This window comes from Macrobrachium rosenbergii, chromosome 2 (assembly GCF_040412425.1).
Source record: "Macrobrachium rosenbergii isolate ZJJX-2024 chromosome 2, ASM4041242v1, whole genome shotgun sequence".
Lineage (NCBI taxonomy): Eukaryota > Metazoa > Arthropoda > Malacostraca > Decapoda > Palaemonidae > Macrobrachium > Macrobrachium rosenbergii.
The window spans coordinates 31,965,778-31,988,347 of NC_089742.1; the positions used below are offsets into that span (position 1 = coordinate 31,965,778).

General features: G+C 35.7%; 1 protein-coding gene across 4 annotated transcripts in view; it reads right to left on the reverse strand.

Annotated features, from left to right (window-relative positions):
• Positions 1 to 22,570, reverse strand: part of LOC136844887 (uncharacterized) — a 239,130-nt gene that overhangs the window by 82,119 nt on the left and 134,441 nt on the right. Inside the window, exon 3 of one of the 4 annotated variants that reach the window (XR_010855003.1) lies at positions 22,203 to 22,312. The exons of the other annotated variants lie outside the window; for them this stretch is intronic. The gene's annotated coding sequence lies outside the window, so the exon portion shown is untranslated. Of the gene's footprint in view, positions 1 to 22,202; positions 22,313 to 22,570 lie in introns of those variants that run through there. 4 annotated transcript variants of the gene reach the window in all.

Genomic DNA, 22,570 nt, shown 5'->3' on the forward strand with positions numbered 1-22,570 from the left:
ATATGTAAAGATATATAAAAATATATAAATAACAATTAATTGAGAAGCATAATAAACATATTTTGGTATTTTACAATGCCACGCATAAATTATCTTCAGTCTTTGTTTTTATATATAGTTCTTAACTTCCTTTCTTACCTACATTAGACCTGCTACGAGTATGTGAGGAGGTGTGATGCCTATCAACGACTGAGTTATTAAAACAATCAAATGACAAAACATCTTAACAAATTGACATATGAAGGGGAATCGGCATTTTATCATTATAGTTTTTCAGGTTTTTATTGGGATAATTTTTCCTTAATAATTTGAATGAGATGTCGGAGATTGCTTGATGTCAAGTTGCTTAAGAAAATCAATCAAGACCATTTTAGAAAGACAAAAAAAGATGATATGGTTTCAATATGCTTACGAAACCAGTAGTGGCAACTTTTTAGAAAGACAAAAGGAAAGATGATATGGTGTCATTTAGCTTAAGAAACCAATCATAACCGTTTTAGAAATGCAAAAGGAAGATGATATCGTGTCGTTGCTTTAGAAAATCAATCAGAATGACTTAAGAAAGACAAAAGGAAGATGACATAGTGTCGTTGATTTAGAAAATCAATCACAACGATTTTAGAAAGACGAAAGGAAGATGATGATTTGGTGTCGTTGCTTAAGAAAAACACTCGCAAAGATTTTAGAAGACAAAAAGGAAAAATAATATGGTGTCGTTGCTTTAGAAAATAAATCCCAAATGATTTTAGGAAGACAAAAGGAAAGATGATATGGTGTCGTTGCTTAAGAAAATCAATCACAACGATTTTAGAAAACAAAGGAAAGATGATATGGTGTCAAGTTGCTTTAGAAAATCTATCACAACGATTTTAGAAAGACTAAAGAATGATGATATGGTGTCGTTACTTAAGAAAAATCAATCACACGATTTTAGAAAGACAAAAGGAAACATGATATGGTGTCGTTGCTTAAGAAAAACAATCACAACGAATTTTGAAAGACAAAAGGAAAGATGATATGGTGTCAAATTGTTTAAGAAAATCAATCACGACGATTTTAGAAAGACAAAAGGAAAAATGATATGTTGTCATTGATTTATAAAATCAATCACGACGATATTAGAAGAACAAAAGGAAAGATGATATGGTGTCGCTGATTTAGGAAATCAATCACGACTATTTTATAAAGAAAAAGGGAAACTTGATATGGTGGCGTTGCTTTAGAAAATTTTAGGAAGGCAAAAAGAAAGCTGTCATTCTGTCAAGATACTTTTGAAAATCGGTCGATGAATGTTGAAAGGAAAAAAGAAAGCTCGCTTTGTGTTGTTCACGACTGAAACCATGTAGGACGAGAATGTAGAATGATTTTTTCCCAAGTGTTCGAGGAGGGTGACTAATCAGGGTGGGAGAATTTAATTCTTAAGCTAGAATCTACTAAACATAAATGTCAGGCTTCAGAAATTCTTTAAAATTCCATCAGACAGTAGCAGGTTTATGTATATTATGATGAACTGACTATAAGATAGTTATACACACAAACACACACACATATATACTGTATACATATATATACTGTATATATATATATATATATATATATATATATATATATATATATATATGGATATATATACATATATATGGATATATACATACATACATACATATATATATACATATATATATATATATATATATATACTATATATATATATATATATATTTATATATATATATACTGGCATATATATACATATTTTACAGTAAGTTTATAACGTTCAGAGTCATAGCGAATGAAAAATGAAATCCCCGGTCTCAATTCAAATAAATGAGCTTAAACTCGTAGGTACGTGACGAATTCTTTATTGAAAATTGGGTATATAACGAGGGGTATTTGGACGTCCCTGAAACGAAGCGACACTTGATTGTTAAACAAAACATCGGACACCTGTTGCCTAGTGAACTTTTTCACTTTGTTGTTATTTCTGACTTTGTCGTCTAAGTAAAATTTTTATGTTATGTGTGATCAAAATTTTCTAAACTGATAACCTACGTTACTTTCTTGTTATTCCAAGTGAAATCCCGTCAACAGATTGATTCTTCACACAAACAGAAAACTATTACGATAAAAAATAGCCACTAGAACCCTTATAAAAATACTCATGTACACGTATTGTAATTTATCCCGTACACGTTGTACAGTACATTGTCTATGAACTTAATCTCATTTTGAAGGTTTTAAAATAAAAAATACTAAAATATCATTCCTAATTTTTGTTATAAACATTAAAATGCATATCAGTTCTTAAACTAATAAAAAGACTATTATTGAAACTTGATGCACTTAGAGAAATCTTGATCAAAACAAGGGAGGTTAGTCATTCCAAGTATCTCCTCTTATAACTTGAATCGATACTTATCGCCTGATTATATATGTATCAAAACAAGGAGGTAATATATCCGTCATATATAAGTATCTCCTATATATATATATATAATATATAATATATATATATACGAATGGTGCGTATATCGTATATATATATATATATATATATATATATATAGTACTATATACATACATATATATATAATATATATATATATATATATATATATATATATATATATATATATATATATATATATATATATATATATATATATATATATATATATATATATATATATATATGTAACAAGGACAGAATTAACACTTTTTTGAAAGTGTACGTGTGATGCTCCAACAATCTTTATTCAGAAAAACAGCGTGAGGTTAGCCACGCATAACACTTTCTCCATTTTCTCCCTCTCTCTCTCTCACCGTGTATCGCTCTCTCTCTCTCTCTCCCGTGTATCGCCTCTCTCTCTCTCTCATCGTTTCCGGTTCACCCACTGAATCGCACTCATTCTCACCAAGCAATTGAATGGACTATTTAAAGAAACGCAATAGTTTCTACAAAAAATAGGTTTATTATTCAAATAACCCAACAAGAAATGAATAAAACAAAGCAAAGATTAAAATGCATAATAAATGAAATATCGAGTCAGATAACTAAACTCTGAACTGCAAACACTTGATTAAAGAAGTCTCATTATAGCTAATAGCCTGAAAATATCCAAACTCACACATACTCCCAAAATCAATAACTAAAGTCATGTCAAAAAAACAGTCTACCACATGTTATTCGAACCAGTCCACACTGTCCACAGACATCTGTCGGAAGAATTAAACATAATAGAAAACTCCCAAAATATATGGAATGCAAAACACAATAACGGAAAGTGTAAAATGCATAGCCAAGATATGTGGCAAACGTAACATGACAAAATAATAACATAAAAGAGGTATGAATATTCATATTAAATCTCCCACCAGTTCAAAAGTTCATAATGATTAGAAAATCATGGTAAAAAATCACAGTTCAATTTCCTCCATAAAACAGATTTCAAACTCTACCTTATCTGCCGATTTCAAAGCCTGGATCCTCTCCAGAAAGCTACGTCTAGACAACTGCAGTTCCTATCACGTTAATGAACGATCAAACTCACTTAGGCAGATTTTGGCATAATCTGATCAAATTAACGCACGCACTCACGAATATACATAACACTTCGGAGATCACCTGACTGCCAATATTGCTGAGTTCTCACGTAGATAGCTAAGGAATCAAACTATTTGCTGAACAAAGATTTTACATCGAGTCTTCGACCTAGTTCATCTGACTCCAAAAATTCTTCCATCACATCTTTAAAGCATTGAAGCTATGAAATGCATATGTGTCCTTTAAAATTGTAGCAGCCATATTTTCTGAAATAGAGCTCAGCCACCACATAAGAGCGTCTCGCTCTCCTTAACGGCAAACTAAAACAAAAGCATAAGTGTATAAAACATAACAGATAGAGCTTATGCTCAATTAGCAATGTCTACTGCACTGCAGCTTTTTAAGGACTGCTCATGACGCACTTTCCAAAGTCACTGGGGTTGGTTCTTAGAGCCTTTACATGTAATCTTACAAACACGAATAAGCTTACTTACTCCTACAACAAGAATTATCAGTAAAACAGCTATTAAGACAATTAAAATTGTCGGCATAATATATTCCTGATACTGGAACATCACCCGGAATCGTCAATGTCTTTAACGGTGGAACAGTTATTGCACCTTGGTTGTAGGTACGCCACTACCAAATGCTCGTTATGCGATGACGCATAATTATCTTCGGAACTGTTGAATACAGCACGGCTAAGTACGAGAAAGTCCGTGAACAGGATTCTGCAGGATGAATCAAACAGGCTTTAGATCCTCGAAAGAACGAATGATGTCGACTTGTTGCTCTGGCACATCATTGTAACTGCACTCTCAGAGAACGCAGTTAGAAAGTGAATTGGTGGACTCAATGTGGTAATCTGCAGGGAACTGCTCCAAAGTCACACTCTGTCGAAGTCTGTCCATGAACTAATGATAATTCACAACCACCCACAGACACAACTTGCAACTGGAAAAATACTACTGTCACACACACACTTTCTCTAACTAAAGTACAACTTGTCTTATAATCAACTCCCGAACCTTGATATTGATCTCCCAAAATCAGTCGAAAAAGGTCTAACAACAAAAAGGTTTCATGTTACTGAACCAAACAAAACTACTAATGCAAAAATCAAACACTCTCAATGTGAACTAATTCCAAGTGTGTATCTCAGAATATCACAATCAACTCACTATTAAGCACACAACTCTACGGAACTCACTCACTAAAAAATTCTATCAACAGAAAAAAAAAAATACTCGAATCCTATCCAAACACTAAAAGGTATCATATCTCAAAGACATGAAAGTTCTACTCCGGTTAGCAAATATTTCTGCAACAAAATAGCAATTACGTAATGGCAATCGCTCCCATGATCTTAACAACTACAACCACTCACAATACGGCTCCCTTTATTTAAAAAAGAAACTGAAAAAAAAAACCAAATGCTGAACACGATCTCCCAACCGAAAAAAGATCAGACTTGTTAGGTCCGGTATACTAAAGTATCCCCCCCAAAAAATCCTAAACAACACACACATTCAAGTCAGATGATAAAATACATCATAACACAACAACACACTAACACACTAACACACACGGGTCAAATCTCGTATGAGACTAGCCCATGTCTCAACTCCTAAAATCATTCGAAAACAAATGATTAAGAACCAACAACATCAAAATGAACAAAGACAAAAAAATAAAAAAATATCATATATATACAAACATTAACCCATTTATCCTCTAACTATATACAAACGTTCCCATTACATGACTATATACAAATGTTCCATTACATCCCAACTTTCTTCAACTTCGAAATATGGGTCAATTTCTGTCACCCGGTATTTACATCTTTAACTACAATCCTATTCCCTTTGATCTCTACAATCTCAAAAGGTCCATTGGAACTGGACTTAATTTTATAATTCAGATCATTCGGAACATTCACTTAACAAACACTCTATCACCCATCGAAAAAGCTACTCCCCGGATTTCGCGTTATTTTCTACCATTGCACGCGAACTAAGTTCAAGTTCTTTACTGATACGTGCAAATCTTTCTCGCTGTATTTATCAATGAAGTGACCGTAACATCACCTTGAACTCGCTCTGGTAACAAATCAAGGTCCTTTCAACTTGTACCCATATAAAGCTTCTGCTGGAGATATCTTTGTGTCATTCATCATAGTATTGATACTATATCACTTGCCCCTTCATCCAACGATCTGTCCCAATGTGTATCCGAACCACCCACCGTCATGCATAAAGCTGATTACTTTCGATTCGCCTCTCACATAACCCATTTTGCCCACAGGTCTATACGGGATTATAGATACTTTTTTATTCCCAACAAATTAGCAAGACCGTCTAAAGTCTTATTAATAAACTCCCTACCATTGTCTGTGATCAGACATTCAGAACACCATATCGATAAAACATTCCTTTAAAGAACGCTATAGCAAAATCTTCCTCAGCTGATTTGTTCTTCTCAGTGGGAAAATCTCGACAAAGCGAGTCAACTCATCAACAACTGCTATTAAATGTCTATAACCATGGCGGACTCTGAGAAGTTGCCCCAGAATATCCATATGCACTCTGGAACGGCCTCATGTGTATGGGATATGAACTAAACGACACGCGACACTGTCGTCGCTGGCTTATTCTGCGTACAAAGGCCAGCGCACTTCTTCACAAAGGCTTCTACTGGGAAAACATATATTTTTCCAAAAGATTTGACCGGACGTTTTCATACGTCTTGTCTACACCCAATGAGGCGAACTAAATTTACAATGTACAATGTCTAGAACTTGTGGTACTAGACTCTCTGGCACGATGATTTGTGTAATCTCACCCATGCTTCAAGGGAGTACTTCGCAAGTTATACTTAACTCTGTCACTGGAATAAATTATTCTCAACTCTAGACCAGAAAAAGACAACTTTATACTCCTTTCTTCAATGAAACTCCCTAAGAAATGCCTTAGCATCTGACATGCAACAATTTATCTTCATCTTGCTTTTTTGTTCCAGCAAGCCTATGTCCCAAGTGACATTTTTCACCCGTAATATAACACACAGCGTTACTCTCACTATCACGAATAACAATCTCTCCAGAGACTGCCGACTCACTATTTCTCCCCGAAGTATGCACTGTAGGAACGTGTATGTCCACTACATGCGATCTCTCAGAACTACTAATATCAGAGACATTAGACACCAAATATTTACTCTCTTCTCATACAGGATTAGGTGTGTATTTCCTCATCCTCGACCGGAAAAGTATCTGCTCAATGCATCTGCTACTACATTATGCTTACCTTCAATGTATTTGAGGGTTTGCATCAAAATCTCTCAATGTTAGGAACCAACGTGCTCTCTTGACAAATTCGGCTTATTAAAAGCTCTAACAACGGTTGATGATCTGTAAAAATCTAACTTTATTTCCCAACAACAACATCTTAAAATGAACAAGGCTAGAGACGACTGTGAAAGCCTCCTTGTCCACAACTCACATCAGCCTTTCGTTACCACGCGTTTTGAACCTTTCTTATAAAAAGCAATTGGGTGTAATTTCCCTTCAAATTTCTGCATCAAACATGCACCTATACCTTCCTGACTCGCGTCCAGTCACTAAGGTGAACGGTTGACTAAAATCTGAAACTTCAAAACTGTGGGTTCACCAAAGGCGTTCTTAAACTTCTCAAAAAGCTAATTGTTGACTATCACCCAAACAAACTTAACGTCTTCTCGTAACAAATCTGTCAATGGAGACGCTATTGTAGAAAAATTCGCACAAAACGGCGAAAGAAACCCGACATACCTAGGGAAACAGGGTAATCTGTTTCCTGGTTTTGGGAACTGGAAAATTCACAAAGGCTTTAACTTTCTCATCATTCACTCTAACTCCTCTTTAGAGATAACATGTCCTAAATATAAATTTTTCTCTTCAAAACTCACATTTGGCCAATTTGACTTTAATCCAGCGAACCGTAACGTTTGAGGACTTCTTTAACACCTTTTAGATGTTCTTCAATTGTATCTGTGCATATGAGAATGTCATCCATGTACACAAACACCGACTTTCTAACAAGCCATGAAGTACTTTGTTAACCAGTCTAGGTAAATGTTGTTGGGACCCTTGCTTGTAATCCCAAAGGCATCCTATTAACTAAGTAAATGTCCTTTGGTACCGAAAATGCTGTATATTTACGGCTACTCTCACAAAGGAACTTGTAAAACCCTTGCATCAGATCTATAGATGAATATATATTCTTGCCACCGATCTCAACAAACAAATCAGGCAAACAAGCTACCGGATATCTATCTGGGCATGTTTTTTCATTCAATTTACGAAAATCTACACAAACTCTGATACTACACCCGTCTTTCTAGGAACTGCAAGCAAAGGAAAATTAAACGGAGAATTGACGGTCTGATAATGCCTTCCGACTCCCACCTCTGAACTTCTTTTTCTACTTCTTCTCTGATCTTAAAAAGGAATTCGATATGCTGGAATATATATGGGATTTGTACCCTTTTTCAGGCGGTTGAATGTTCTAAAACATCTGTAACTCTAATTTATCTCCCTTCAAAGCAATGATATCTAGATATTCTTTCAACACTTTCTCTACTTTATCTGGAATACTCAGGATAATCAACTTTAGCCAAATGTTCATGTAGAACCTGACTTGAACTGTTGCTCCTCGTTAGGAAACATATTCCCTGTCTCCACAAAACTCACTTAATTTATGCTCTTCATTAAACTCTTCAAAATCAATTACATAAAGTACCCTTGTGATATTTTTCACTGAGTCTTGATAACTAACTAATTCTACAAGTCACGCCTGCGACTGAAATTTCATTCCACTGACACCCATACTCAACGTCTTTGAATTTCTCTGTTCCCTCAACAACGCACACTTGAGAAGGAAAATTTTCTTCTTTCAGCGACACTTTAACTAATGTAGGAACTCGCGGTTGCAATTCAATATCTTCCAACAAAAATCCTTTGAAAGATCTTTGCGAATATTTCACTCTAATGACTGTTGCATTTTTATGTCTCAGACTGTGTCTTAGGTTTCTCACAAGTTTTTTCCTGTGTATATATGGGAACAAAACAACCTGACTCACCTATTGTAATCCCCTGAACTCCCGTAAGAATGTTGATGTTATGTCGCATGCAAGAAGGGTGTCTAGCAAAACCATTTCACCTAAAGGGTAATCCTTCTATGACCAAAAATGATTCTACTATTGTCTTTCCACTGATACAAAGCGTAAGAAATGACGAAACCTAAAATATTCAGTTTTCTCGCTTGTACACACACACTGTCTCACTAGAAGGGACTAATTTGCACTCTGGAAACCTCGAGTGAAAAAGGTCAGCATTTACTAAGTTAACTGAGCTACCAGAATCAATGAAAATATGAATTTTCATTGCCATTAGAGAATCCACGTACAATCGGCCTTAGTTCTAGTGACTCTGACCTGATTAGTCATTATCCTGTCCGTTTTCGAACTTGCTCTTGTGAAAATTCTGCTGTTCCTTTGTGTATCTAGAACTTGCATCATGTGAATTCTCCTGTCATATCTAGAAAACCTCCCCGGACTTCCCTGAATAATCTCTACTCTTTGTGGCTGGGCAAAATCTCCATCCATGATCTGAAGATTTACCAAACTGAACAATATCTCACTCTGCAATTTGATTTACTATGTCCTATTTTATCACAATTAAAACAACGTATCGTTGTGACTGATCTCTCTGAGATTTTCTTGATTCTACTGCGTGCACATGTCTTCGCTGTTGCATCATTTCCTAATGCAGCGACTATCATTATTCTCCTGTGGTTTGGAAACCGCAGCTGACATCTTGCACCTCCTGTACAAAACTACTGTCCAGTGTCGGGCATTTTTATTAATCTATTGCAAACAAAAAAAAAGGATTCGTCTGTATTCTGATCGTAATTCTTCTTATCAAACCATTCACACTACATCTGAATCGACGTTAAAAGGCAAAGCAAAGTGTACACCACCAAATTATCTATGAGATATTCTGAGTTACCCATGGAGAACCCATGTTATAGATTTCTTTAACTCAACTACTGCATCAAATAAATTCGCACTGTATGTGACTAGTGAATCATTGCCTTTCTTATTTTGAGAAACTCTAAATTCCGAACTGCGCATTCACGTTGAACTCGCCATGTAAGTAGCTCGAAATTTCTGCAGTTCATCTCAAGTTTTACACCTCTGAACCCGAAACCGGAGTGTACTCTCGTTTCCCCATCTCCTTTATCCAAATCCAGAAATTATTTTTGCCTCTTGTTGCTTCAGCACCATTCGGTAATTTTCTTGGAATTCAGATAATTGTTCACTGACCAATGAAAGTTTATATTTGGTTGGTTTCGTCAACTAACCCTTTAAAATTACTAATTCAGCGCTAACGCTTCGTCACTTTATGCACCACAATTGATTGGGATATGCTTGCTGCATCGTCGGCATTTTGTGAGTAATCACACGCCCTGAGCGTAACAACATAAAAAAAGAAACCAAAAGAACACTCAGAGAAAGGTAAAAGTTACCTCTAAAAGAAGAATAGAAAACGGCGTTCTGCGAACTTACGAGAATGGGTACTTACCAATTTGAAACAGAAAACGGAGTACCTATCTCTCAACTCTCAACAGAATGAGCTAACCTGTGACGTGTCACCCACTCGAAGACGACTAAGCCAGCCATAGCGCTTTATTGTTGAATCATCACTTTTGTGTAATTAGCTCACAATCGCCACTATTCACACTTATTTGGGTATCTTGTTAACCCCAAAATTGCTCATGTAGAGATCATCCAGATCTATTTTGACAACTCCTCACCCCAGTACTGAATAGAAACGGAAAAAAGATTCCCATTATTTCACATCGCAGAATCACGACCTGAAACTCAGTCATCTTAAGATCTGACCCCGTAACCATCATGACGCTCACGGTGAAGTCGCCTTGCCTTGGGCATCAACGTTATCAATTAGTCTGTTAGCACTCTCCACTCTTCATCATTATTAAAGACATTAAAAATCATGCTGCCACCATTTAAAATCACGAGACACCCGCAAGCCAGCATTCGAATTTGGCCATTTATTCAAACACCGGAGAAACATGGGAATTAACACTTTTTGAAAGTGTACGTAACGTGCTCCAACAATCTTTAATCAGAAACGGCGTATGAACGTTCGTTTCGCTCACGATAACACTTTACATCCATTTTCTCTCTTTCTCTCTATCGCTCTCTCTCTCTCTCTCTCTCCGTGTATCACCTCTCTCTCTCTCTCTCTGTATCGTTTTCTCTCTCGTTTCCGAAGTTCACCACCGAATCGCACCTATTCTCACCGCTCGATTAAATGGACTATTTGAAGAAACGCAATAGTTTTCTACAAAAATAGGTTTTATTATTCAAATAACCCAACAAGAAATGAATAAAATAAAGCAAAGATTAAATGCATAATAAAATGAAATATCGAGTCAGATAACTAAATCCCTGAACTGCAAAACACTTCTGATTAAAGAAGTCTCACTATGGCTAATAGCCTGAAAAATATCCAAACTCCACATACCCCCCAAATCAATAATTAGTCATGTCAAAACCAGTCTACCACATGTTATTCGAACCAGTCCACACTGTCCACAGACATCTCCACAGACATCTGGAAGAATTAAACATAATAGAAAACTCCCAAAAATATATGGAATGCAAACACAATAACGGAAAGTGTAAATGCATAGCCAAGATATGGCAAACGTAACATGACAAAGGCAATAATATAAAGAGGTATGAATATCTCATATTAAATCTCACACCAGTTCAAAAGTTCATAATGATTAGAAAATCATGGTAAAAAATCACAAGTTCAATTTTCTCCATAAAAACAGAGATTTCAAACTCTGCTTATCTGCCGATTTAAAGCCTGATCCTCCCAAAACTACGTCTGAACAACTGCAGTTCTATCATGTTAATGAACGATCAAACTCACTTTTAGGGCAGATTTTGGCGTAATCTATCAAATTAACGTACGTACTCACGAATATACATAACACTTCGGAGATCACCTGACTGAATATTGCTGAGGTGTTCTCAATGATAGCTGAGGAATCAAACTATTTGCTGAACACAAAGATTTTACCTAATCGTCTCTCGACCAGTTCCATCTGACTCAAAAATTCTTCCATCACATCTTAAAGCATTGAAGCTATGAAATGCATATATAAAGTCCTTAAATTGTAGCAGCTATATTTTCTTTGAAATATATATATATATATATATATATATATATATATATACATACATACATATAGCATATATATATATATATATATATACATATATATATAGTGTAATACTTTCTCTACTTCACGTGATTTAAAAATTCAAAACATCTTTGTTATTACTGTCTCTGATTTCCAGGCAATGAAATTACTTGCAAAAATTAAGAATATTAATCCATCTACTGCAAAGGAATCATACCAAATAAATTCAGCACTAGAAAGCAACTTTTCAATTCTCTCTGGAAGCGTGGCAAATGGTGAGGGATGGTATTAAATGCGATTATATTTATAAATAAATTGTCTAACAATTTTGTAACAAATAAAGACACATAGAAACAAGAAGAGAGGAAAACGCGAGATTTTATCAATTGAAAAGGGTAAGAGACTGATGTTGAATAATTACTTTTTTCCAACTAAATAATTATGCATATTAAAAAAAAATGGATGAAAAAATGGATATGGTTAAATAAGCACAAGTCTATTATTATTATTATTATTATTCAAAAATGAACCCTACTCATATATGCTAACAAGACCACAGTGGTACTGACTTAAAATTCAAAGCTTTCAAGAATTGGCTATTATTATATTATTTAAAGGAGTAGACCCTTTAAACCGGTCTTATTAAAAGGATGGCTGCATTATGCGAATTTATCTTATATAGTGTCTTTTCTATCCTCCTTATGATTCGCTTTTTCAGGCTCGAAGGCCTGTTAGTCAGTAACTGGTCGATATTCATTTGGAAAGGATGGAGTGAGAATATTGAAAGTCTTATTACAATATTCGGCTCAGAATGCTCATTCAATTCAGGTTCTATTGTTTGGACGATACCAGCTGACTGGTCGTTGTCTTCTGACGTGGTTGCAGGAGGTCTGAACGAAGCCGCTTAAACAGGCGCGGTTCCACGATTATTGCCCGGCAGCGTACTGGCGGGAGTTTTCCATCGGCAGCCTGTTTTGTTTGCTGAGGAGGAGCGTGTTGGAGATGAAGAGATGAATTCGATCTTCTCGGACAATTTTGATTTGCCAGCAATATGGGGATTTCCGCGCATGTCTCCTGGCTGCCGGGGAGAGAAAAGGTTTCTTGGAATGTACTGAGTGTTGCCCTTCCAATGTGCAATGCCTCAAGAGGCTGTCTTTTAATCATGCCAGGACCGTCCATAACCAGAGGATAGCAAGAAAAAGACATAATCACGAACATCGGCGTAATTGACCAAATTACTGACCACCGCCGCCTACGCCTCTGGTAGCTACTGTACATTGGGAAGGAGAAACCAACACTCAACATTACGCAAGAAACCTTTCCCTCCCCACGGCAGCCAGGGAGACATGCACCGAGCGATTTCCAGCGTACGAGCAAATCAAATTCGGCATCCGAGGATCGAAATTCTTCTCTTCATCCTCAGCACTACAACGCCGCTCGCACGCAAGACGAAAACAAAATCTTGATGGGAAGGCTCCGCCTGAGGGTACATGCCCCGGCAGCCAATCACAATTCAGCACCGATCATGACCTCCCCATAAATACCAACCTGACACCTGCTCTTCAGACCTCCTGCAACCACGTCCAGAGGATGACCAACGAGCTGGTCGAAACATGTCACGGTAATTTACAATAGAACCTGAACCAGACGAACGATTTCGATTGAATATTGTAATAAAAGACTTTCAATATTCCACACTGTCCTTTTCCCAATATTATTATTATTATTATTATTATTATTATTATTATTATTATTGGTTATTATTATTATTATTATTATTATTCAGAAATGAGCCCTATTCATATATAACAAGCCTAGAGTGGTAACAATTGATTAAAATCTCAAGCTTTCAAAGAATCATTATTATTATTATTATTATTATTATTATTATTATTATTATTATTATTATTCACAAAATGAACTCATTTATATTTAACAAGCCTCCACAGAGTGCCACTGACTTGAAATTCAAGCTTTCAAATAATTATTATTTTATTAACATATTATTATTATTATTATTATTAAAAAAAATGAACCCTATTCATATGTAACAAGCCCTACAGAGGCTATTGACTGAAATTCGAGCTACAAAGAATTATTATTATTATTATTATTATTATTATTATTATTATTATTATTATATTATTATTATTATTATTATTATTATTATTCAGGAAATGAACCTGTTCTAATGTAAATGCTTTCATAGACGCACTAACTTGAAATTCAAGCCAAAGAATTATTATTATTATTATTATTATTATTATTTAGAAGATAACTCTATTTATAAGGAAAGAAGTATATAGTCACTGACTGAAATTCAAGCTCCAAGCTTTGAAAGAGGCTAAAGAACATAAAAGGAAACACAAAAAGAAATCAGTGTTTGGAAAGAAATTAAAGATAAATCAGCACATTGATATAACAGGTAAAAATATAAATAAATTAGCAAAACACGAGGAATTGTTATAAAGTAGTAATACATTGCATCTTCTTGAACACTTGAAGTTCTAATTGCAGCACATCCTCAGGGAGAGAGTGGCCACCAACGGTGTGAGAGAACAAAAGACCAGTGGAACTTAGAAGTTCGACAGCGTGGAACATTTATTGCATATCGCTGCTGCTGTCCAGCAAATCTGGTTGCTCTCTGCGGAAAAGATAAGTCAGGATCAGTTTTAAAGCGAAAGTTCTCTGTTAAATTATAACTTGTCAGAAAAAGTTGACAACAGAACCATCCTTCGATGGTCCAATTCGCCAACTCACTAATGTTAGAGAAAAATCAAAGAATCAGGATTTGGAAATTAAACAGAAGAAATTCTCCTTCATTGTCAGTATTCCCTAAGAGTAGATACAAATTTGTATTATGGAATAACATCTGCTTTGATTGCTATGTAAGTCAGCTACTCAGTTACCTATTGGCCTCACTGCTGACTCATTGCCATTCGCGCAAACTTCTCAGGTCCTTTTTCGCAAAATATATAGATAAAAAAATGAAATGAGAATCATAATAAACATATTTTGGCATTTTACAATGCCCATAGAAAATTATCTTACTCATTCAAGTCTTTTTTAATATAAGTCTTAAGTCACTCTTTTCATCCAAGCTTACACCGGTATGAGTTTGTGACAAAGGATGTTCATACCCATGACTGAGTTGTTGACAAAAATAAAGTAACAAACATCTTAGGAAAATTGACATGAATAGGATTCGGCATTGATCATTATAGTATTTCAGGTTTTTCTAGGATACTATTTTGCCTAGAAAACTGAAAGATGTTTCTCTTTATCAAAAAGCTGTCAGGAGATTGCTTGATGGTTTAAAAGGCAAAAAAGAAAGACCGTCTGGTGTGAAGTTTCTCTAGAAAGTCAATCACGACGATTTAGAAGGCAAAAAGAAAGATCGCCTGGTGGTTTCTCATTTTATGTTGGGATTTTATAATATTTTTATATTTATTTCTCGATTATTTATTACTTTGTATATGACTTTATTTTTTCATGTCCGTACTATTTTTCATTTGATTTAGAGCATTTTGTTTTTACCAATGTCTTATTGTGTTATTCTTATTTTTTGTTACTTTTAAATGTTTCAGTTCATTGAATAATGTTTATTTTATTCTTAGTATATTTTGGCATTTTTGTTTTTTGTTATAATTAAATCTTATTTCACATCTTATTTGTTTTTATTCTCAGATCATTTTTGGTTGATATTTTTTGTTGATAACAGTTATTGTTAAATTATATGTTATTTTGCATATGACATTGTTCATTGAATAATTCATTTTCCCTTTAATGTATGTTATTTTCAACTAGTATATTTTTTGCACTGTATTATTTATATTATTCTTACTGTTTTGTTTTTCTAGTATGTTGAATAAAAGTTATTTTTTCAGTTATATCTTATTTATACTAATATGATCATTGAAAATACAATAATACTTATACATTGACACGTACACAAAAATGTGTATTCTTAACTATTAAAAATAAAAACAAATATCTGCTTTGGTACTGATATTATATATATATTCATTATATATAATATATATTACATATATTCATATATATATATATACATATATATTTTACCTATATATACATAATACCCATTGAGAGACATATAAAATATATAGAAATATGTTTAAATATATATATATATATATATATATATATATAATATTATATATATATATACATACTATATATATATATATATATTACTTATATATGTATATATATATATTATTACTCTTACTTATATTTATATATATATATATATATATATTTTAGTATCTATTCTTAAAAAACAAGTAATTGGGCTGAAACAGACTGATATGACAAACAAAGGAGGGAGGAGCAGAACAAATATATATTTATCAGTAATATATATTTATGATATTTATACGTAATACTATATATACAGAATAAATTAACAAAATAGTCAGTCCATACGCAAAACCAAGTAATAAAACATACATTGACACATACAAACCTCAAAAAAATACATTCAGTTTAAACTACATTAAACACTTGAGCAGCAATATAAAATAATACAGGCATAATACATTAAAAACAAAATAAACAAACAGTCTCTTCAGCTTTGCTGGATGGCAGACGACTACTAGCCGGGATACAAGAAACGTTAACGACACTGGACCATCTCGTCCTCCAACACATCCCCTAATCACGACGACATGACAGCACCGGCATACCTGTGCACTGCTGCCATTGACTAGGTTGGGTCATACCACTAGGTGCCACCTAACCCGAACTGTATGAACCTTGACGAAGTCGCCATAACAGACGTCAGGAGAAAAAAAAAAAAAAAACAAAGAGGCAACAACAGGGAACATCGGATATATATATTGTATATATATATATATATATATGATATATATATATATATATATATATATATATATGTGTACAGTGTGTGTGTGTGTGTGTGTGTGTGTGTGTGTAGACAACTAGAGGCTCTCAGGTTTGGCAGGAAATGTTAAGGTCCCTCGTTACCCAGGTGCAGACAGTTGAACGTGCAGCACCACCACCTACAAAGCACTGTTTGAGAGGCTGGGTCATGCCACCACTAGGTGTGCAAGTGGCACATGTTGGAGTCGCAGGAGGGGGAACTGGGCCACAGGAGTGCGTCCCCAAAGGCTTCTGCTTGGTGTGGGGTATCAGCTGGCATGGGCCACATGATGCACTCTTTCAGTTGCCATCAAAGCACTGTATGGCGGAAGACTCCACCTTCAGTGCTATCTGCCTGCTCCACATCACACAGTCGTACATCGTCCAGAGCGTTCCGCCAGGGTCAGCCACAGGTTTGTGAGGACACCTCTAGCCTTTCCAGAGCTGATTCATCATGCTTTGCAACACTTCCAGGACCCCATTTTGAGGCCTGTCAGCCCTTTGACTTTGTAGAGGGAGGCTCATCGATGACAACACTCGCCGGGCGAACAGGGGACTAGTGTGCCACTGCCAGCAGGATCAGAAGGGCAGGATCAACAAGAGCAGGACCCTGGGCAGGGTTGGTGCAAACAGCTGCAGCAGACTGTAAAGAGATGGAACATGTATGAGAAATGTAAATAAATGTACTGTGAAAGACAAGGTTGTGGTTTCATTAATTAAATAAACTATGCAATAAAGTTTCAGTAACTAATTTACTAAACAATGAAACAATAAAATAAGACATACATCAAGTCCCAACACCTTTGGGCTTCTTTTGTCGGACGTTGTGAGGCTTGAGGAAGTGGGAAGACGTTAGTATCCACCTCTCAAAGTACATCAGTCATCTGGTGGCCCCCTGACCACTTTTTTCACTGTGAGGCGTCAAAGTGGGCACTGAGGAGGTAAACCAGGTCCGGAGTCAGTGCACAGACTAGGAGGATCAAGTGACCGCCCTTCTCCTCAAAATGCCCTGCACCTTGCCTTGTCTTTTTGTATGCTCATGTCCTTATGCCTGGGTCACCTGCCTCCTGCTCCAACCACTCCCCACCAGCCTCCTCATTTGTGTCTGAGAGGATGACAGAGGGTTTTCTTGCCAGCACGCCTTTGCTCCATCAGTTCCAGGGCGGTGTCGTCATGCAGCTTCCTCGTTGACGTCGTCATTGGCGTAGTCTTCACCCAGGGCGATGTTGCCGTCATTGAATTGGCTGTTGTCACTGGCCATGTCCACCTCGTTGGCCTCTTCGAAGTGTATCACCACCTCCTCCTCCACGGTGCGCACAGGGGTGCCTGTAGAGTGTAGCAGGTGGTCTCTTTGTAGAAGCTGTCTCAGCTCCTGACTGGGATGTTGGAGGTTTGTAAGCCCCATTTCACTGTCTTTTGGTGTTTTCCTTGGGCATTGTAGTCCGCGGGTCTACTAACGAAGGCGCTGCTGGGGCGGAAGAAGGTGTTGCTGCTGCGTGTCCGGGAGAGGAACCAAAGCCTCATACTCTCTGCACGTCTTTACACCCAACACAGCGCTGTCCTCTTTCATCTCGGTACCAGGGAAGTGGTGCTGTTGCTGTGCCACTGTCTCCTGCATCACATGAGGACCCACACGGTGCTTGGTGGGAACAGGAGAGCAGCGTGGGACCACACATCACCGTCCCGCACGCACACCACCCACACTACATATGCACGCGCCAGTGTGTGTTTGTGTGTGGAGCGATTATGCAATGATGTATCTTTTGAACATGTCAGAAATGTTCGCGGCTCCCCACAAACTGGGCTGGTGCGTGGCGATCTCCAGACTCCGCCCCGCATGCCCACAATCTTAAATACGCGTACAGGACATTTTGCTTAGTACTCAAGTAAGCAGTTTCCAACTACTAATTTCCGTTCATGCGTGGGCATGCGTGACTTGATACGTGAATGTATGAAGCTGGGTCTTGGCGGACACTAAAAGCAGGAAGTACCCTTAACTGACGTATTATACGTGTTTATGGCCAATTCCTCTGTAAACACCCCATTCACCCACTGGTTCACATTCCTCCAATTACATATCGAAGCAAATTCACTGACCTCTCTGTTATGAGATTCCTCTACACTTTGTTGACAGTCTATAGGCCATGCCAGTGAAATGTTTAATTTCTCTTCCTTTGTCTGTTATCACTCATGGACGTGTGCTCTGTTATGAATGAATACAAAGCTTTGAGCCTGGTATGCGTATACCACGTGAAATGCATCCACAGATTTTTGGGATGCAGTTGCTGGCCTCATGCCCATGCGTCACATATGTGAGGTTTGCGTTAATGTCTCCTGACAGTCGTTACTGGTCACCCCTCCAGTCATTAGCAGAGTGAGAGTGAATGGAAACAATTTGTGGTGTATAAAATTATGAATCATAACATTCCAAGTAAATTTACCTTTGAGATTATACATTAATCAGGAAGGGTAATAAAATACCTCAGTTGGAAGCAGGTATAAAGCCAATTAAGTTTTATTTACTCAGGTATAAAGCCAATCAAGTATAAGACCAATCAAGTTATTTAAACACATAAATAAAGAAAATGTCATAAATTGTCTTAGAAATACCATGACTACATAACTGAGACCACTTAATTGCTATAATAGGGTACATTTGGTCTGTGTATTCCTCTAAAATTGTTATATTCTTTTTCTTGATAAATTTGTTTTTGCTAAATAAGCAACAATAATTAGAGAATTTATGTAATGCATGCGTGGATTGCATGCATACAGTTCCCCTAAGAAATTGTGACTTTCCTTTTGCGTACATCCAATCTGTCTAATTTCGGTGTTCAGGAATATTGTGCTGCAACATATGTTGATATTAAAATAAACTTACAAATGATCATTGTGCAAAAGTGAAACTGTAACACTCCACTCCTGTATGTAGGTGATAGATTAAAGAAAATGGAAGTGGGAATAAACTCTAGTTTCAGGAGAACTGTCCCAATCATTTAATAACAGAATGATTAGAGGCATTGGTATTTCTTTAATACGTGTTCCCATTAATAATAATAATAATAATAATAATAATAATAATAATAATAATAATAATAATAATAATAATAATAAAAATTTCTACGATTTTCAGTTCTTCATAAAGGAAGTGCAATAGATGTTCCTAAAATAATAATAATAATAATAATAATAATAATAATAATAATAATAATAATAATAATAATAATAATAATAATAATAATAATAATAATAATAATTTCTACATCTTTCAGTTCTACGTGAAGGAAGTTCAATGTATGAGTGAGAGAAAAACATACAGTAAAAAACAATTATACCAAATTATATCTGTTGTTGTTGGTGCCTGTTCTTTTCTTTTTCTGTGGCGTGGGTCAACCAAGACACACCACTGTTGTTGTGCTAAATGAGAAAAGGTAGAAAGCTGATATCATTTGAGCACCTAAACACCAAATGATGTTAATTATTATCCACTTTCTGTTCCTCTTTGTTTCTCTGTTTGTTTTGTTTTTATTGTGTGTTTACAGAATACACCACTGCTATACACACACACATATACATACATACACTTCTGACACACACACACAAAACACACACACACACACACATATATATCCATATAGCATATTTAATATAAATATATGTATATATATAACCACAGAGTGTTTTTTATCCACACTTGTAATTTTCCTAGCTTGAAAAATTCCTTTGTTTACACATAAAAATCCATTCCTAATTCAGAAGTGGATTTTGACCAATGATTTTATCTCATTTTTACTTAAGTAATTGTAAATAAAACATCTTTGGAATGGAGTATAAAATTTAGGCAAAGGGTCATTCAGACCTATGAGTCATTCAGGAAACTTGTAAATTAGAGTTTTACAGGAGGATAACCTCATACTTGCTACTAAACAATTGCTAGGAGAAATGGGAGAGAAACCAAGATGGAAAAAGTTAAACTTGAACGAAGTTGCAATAGAAAGAAGTGGTTGCAGCTAGGCATGAAGAGACTCTGCAAAGGGTCTTAGTGCGCACCTACAGGGCACCGTGTTGGGTGCTCTGGCAGCACTGCCCTCTCCCAGGGTGTAATCACCTTTGGAGCCTGAAGCTGTTAAAGTTGTGCAGGAAAGTGGGCCGAGCCAAAGCCTGCCTGGGGAAAAAAGGCAGAGAACGACGATAGTGAAGGAAGATGATTCTTAAGAGGCATTTTGAACAGGTTAGCATTACTCCCTTAGTAGCATCTGGAATTGTGGTCAGAGACGGCACAAGAAGCTGGTAGAAGGTATCCTACTGGACACAACAAGTACAATTGAATCCTTTGCAGGTTGCACTTGTGCTGGGGCTATATCACGCTTTGCAAATTCTGTGGAGAGCAATATCATTTGCCCTTTGGCGCCAGGTGGTTTCATCGCATTTGTTCTTGCAACATCTGTTTTAAAAATAAAAAAATAAAACAAAATTTGTTTATTTAAGTTATGGAGGTTATCCTGGATACTTGTGCGATGAGTATAGATCTTTATAAATATCAAACACAAGATCTTGCAATAAGGCTATCATTTTAGGCAATGGGACTGATTCATTTTTATTGTTAGCATACATGTACACATACATATATTAGGTATGTATGTATATATATATATATATATATATATATATATATATATATATATATATATATATATATATATATATATATATCTTGAGAACTACCTCTTAGAAAAATAAACTTAGAACAACCTCTGCAGCATAAACTCCTTGCAGCATTTTGACAAGAGATCCACCGCAGGGTATTCGCTGGAGAGTGCAATCTTTGGCGCAACGTCCTCCTGCCTTTTACATTGGCTATTGGTGTTGGTTCATTGCATGCTGCAACATAGAATAGTAGTGTTGTCAATTTACATTTAATGGTATACTTGGAATAAAGTAACTTCAAATGCAAAATTTATAATATGTATTTCAGAATCTTATTTTATACATTTACACAACAAACTAAAATAAGGACTAGATATACAGCCAAACCCCCAAGGACTCAGGTGTCCACAACCTGTACAAAAAAGACAAGCCACCCACAGTCACATGAAATAAGACCCAAATGCTCACAAACACACACAAAAAAGGACTTAAATGCCTACAACCAAACTAAAAGGGTCTTGAATGCCACTACCACACGAAAAAGGACTTGAATGCCCACTACCACACACTAAAAAGGACTTTGAATGCCTACAACCGTGCACAAGAAAAGGGTTTGAATATTCACAACCATAAAAAGAAAAGGACTTGAATATTCACAACCATACAAAAAAAAGACTTAAATATTCACAACCACACTACAATACTTAAAAAACACACATTAGAACTGGGCATTCACATACAAAAAAGGGCTTGGATGCCCTCAGCAACATAAAAAAAGGGACTTGAATGCTCACAACCATACACAAAAAGAGGATTGGGATACTCACATCCACAACAAGTACAGTACCACCGAGAAGAGCAAACGTCTATAGTATAATCACACGATTCCGTCAGCCACTTCATCTGGCATTTGCCGTTGTGGTTATTAAGACAATTGCTTTACAGGAAGAAAAAAAGGAAATAAAGACAAATTTAGTTCGTTTAATTTTTTTAACTATAATAATGCTTTATCTTTTTTTAGATAGAAAATGATAATAACGTAGATACAGTTAAAAGAAATTGTATTGATAAACTAGAGGAAAGAGGCTGAGTAATTTCTTCAAGTTTCCTCTTCAAAAGGAATTATTGTAATTTCTCCCAGCTGTTAAGACGTACATATAGTAAAATAAACTATGATAAAGATTTACAGTTTTAA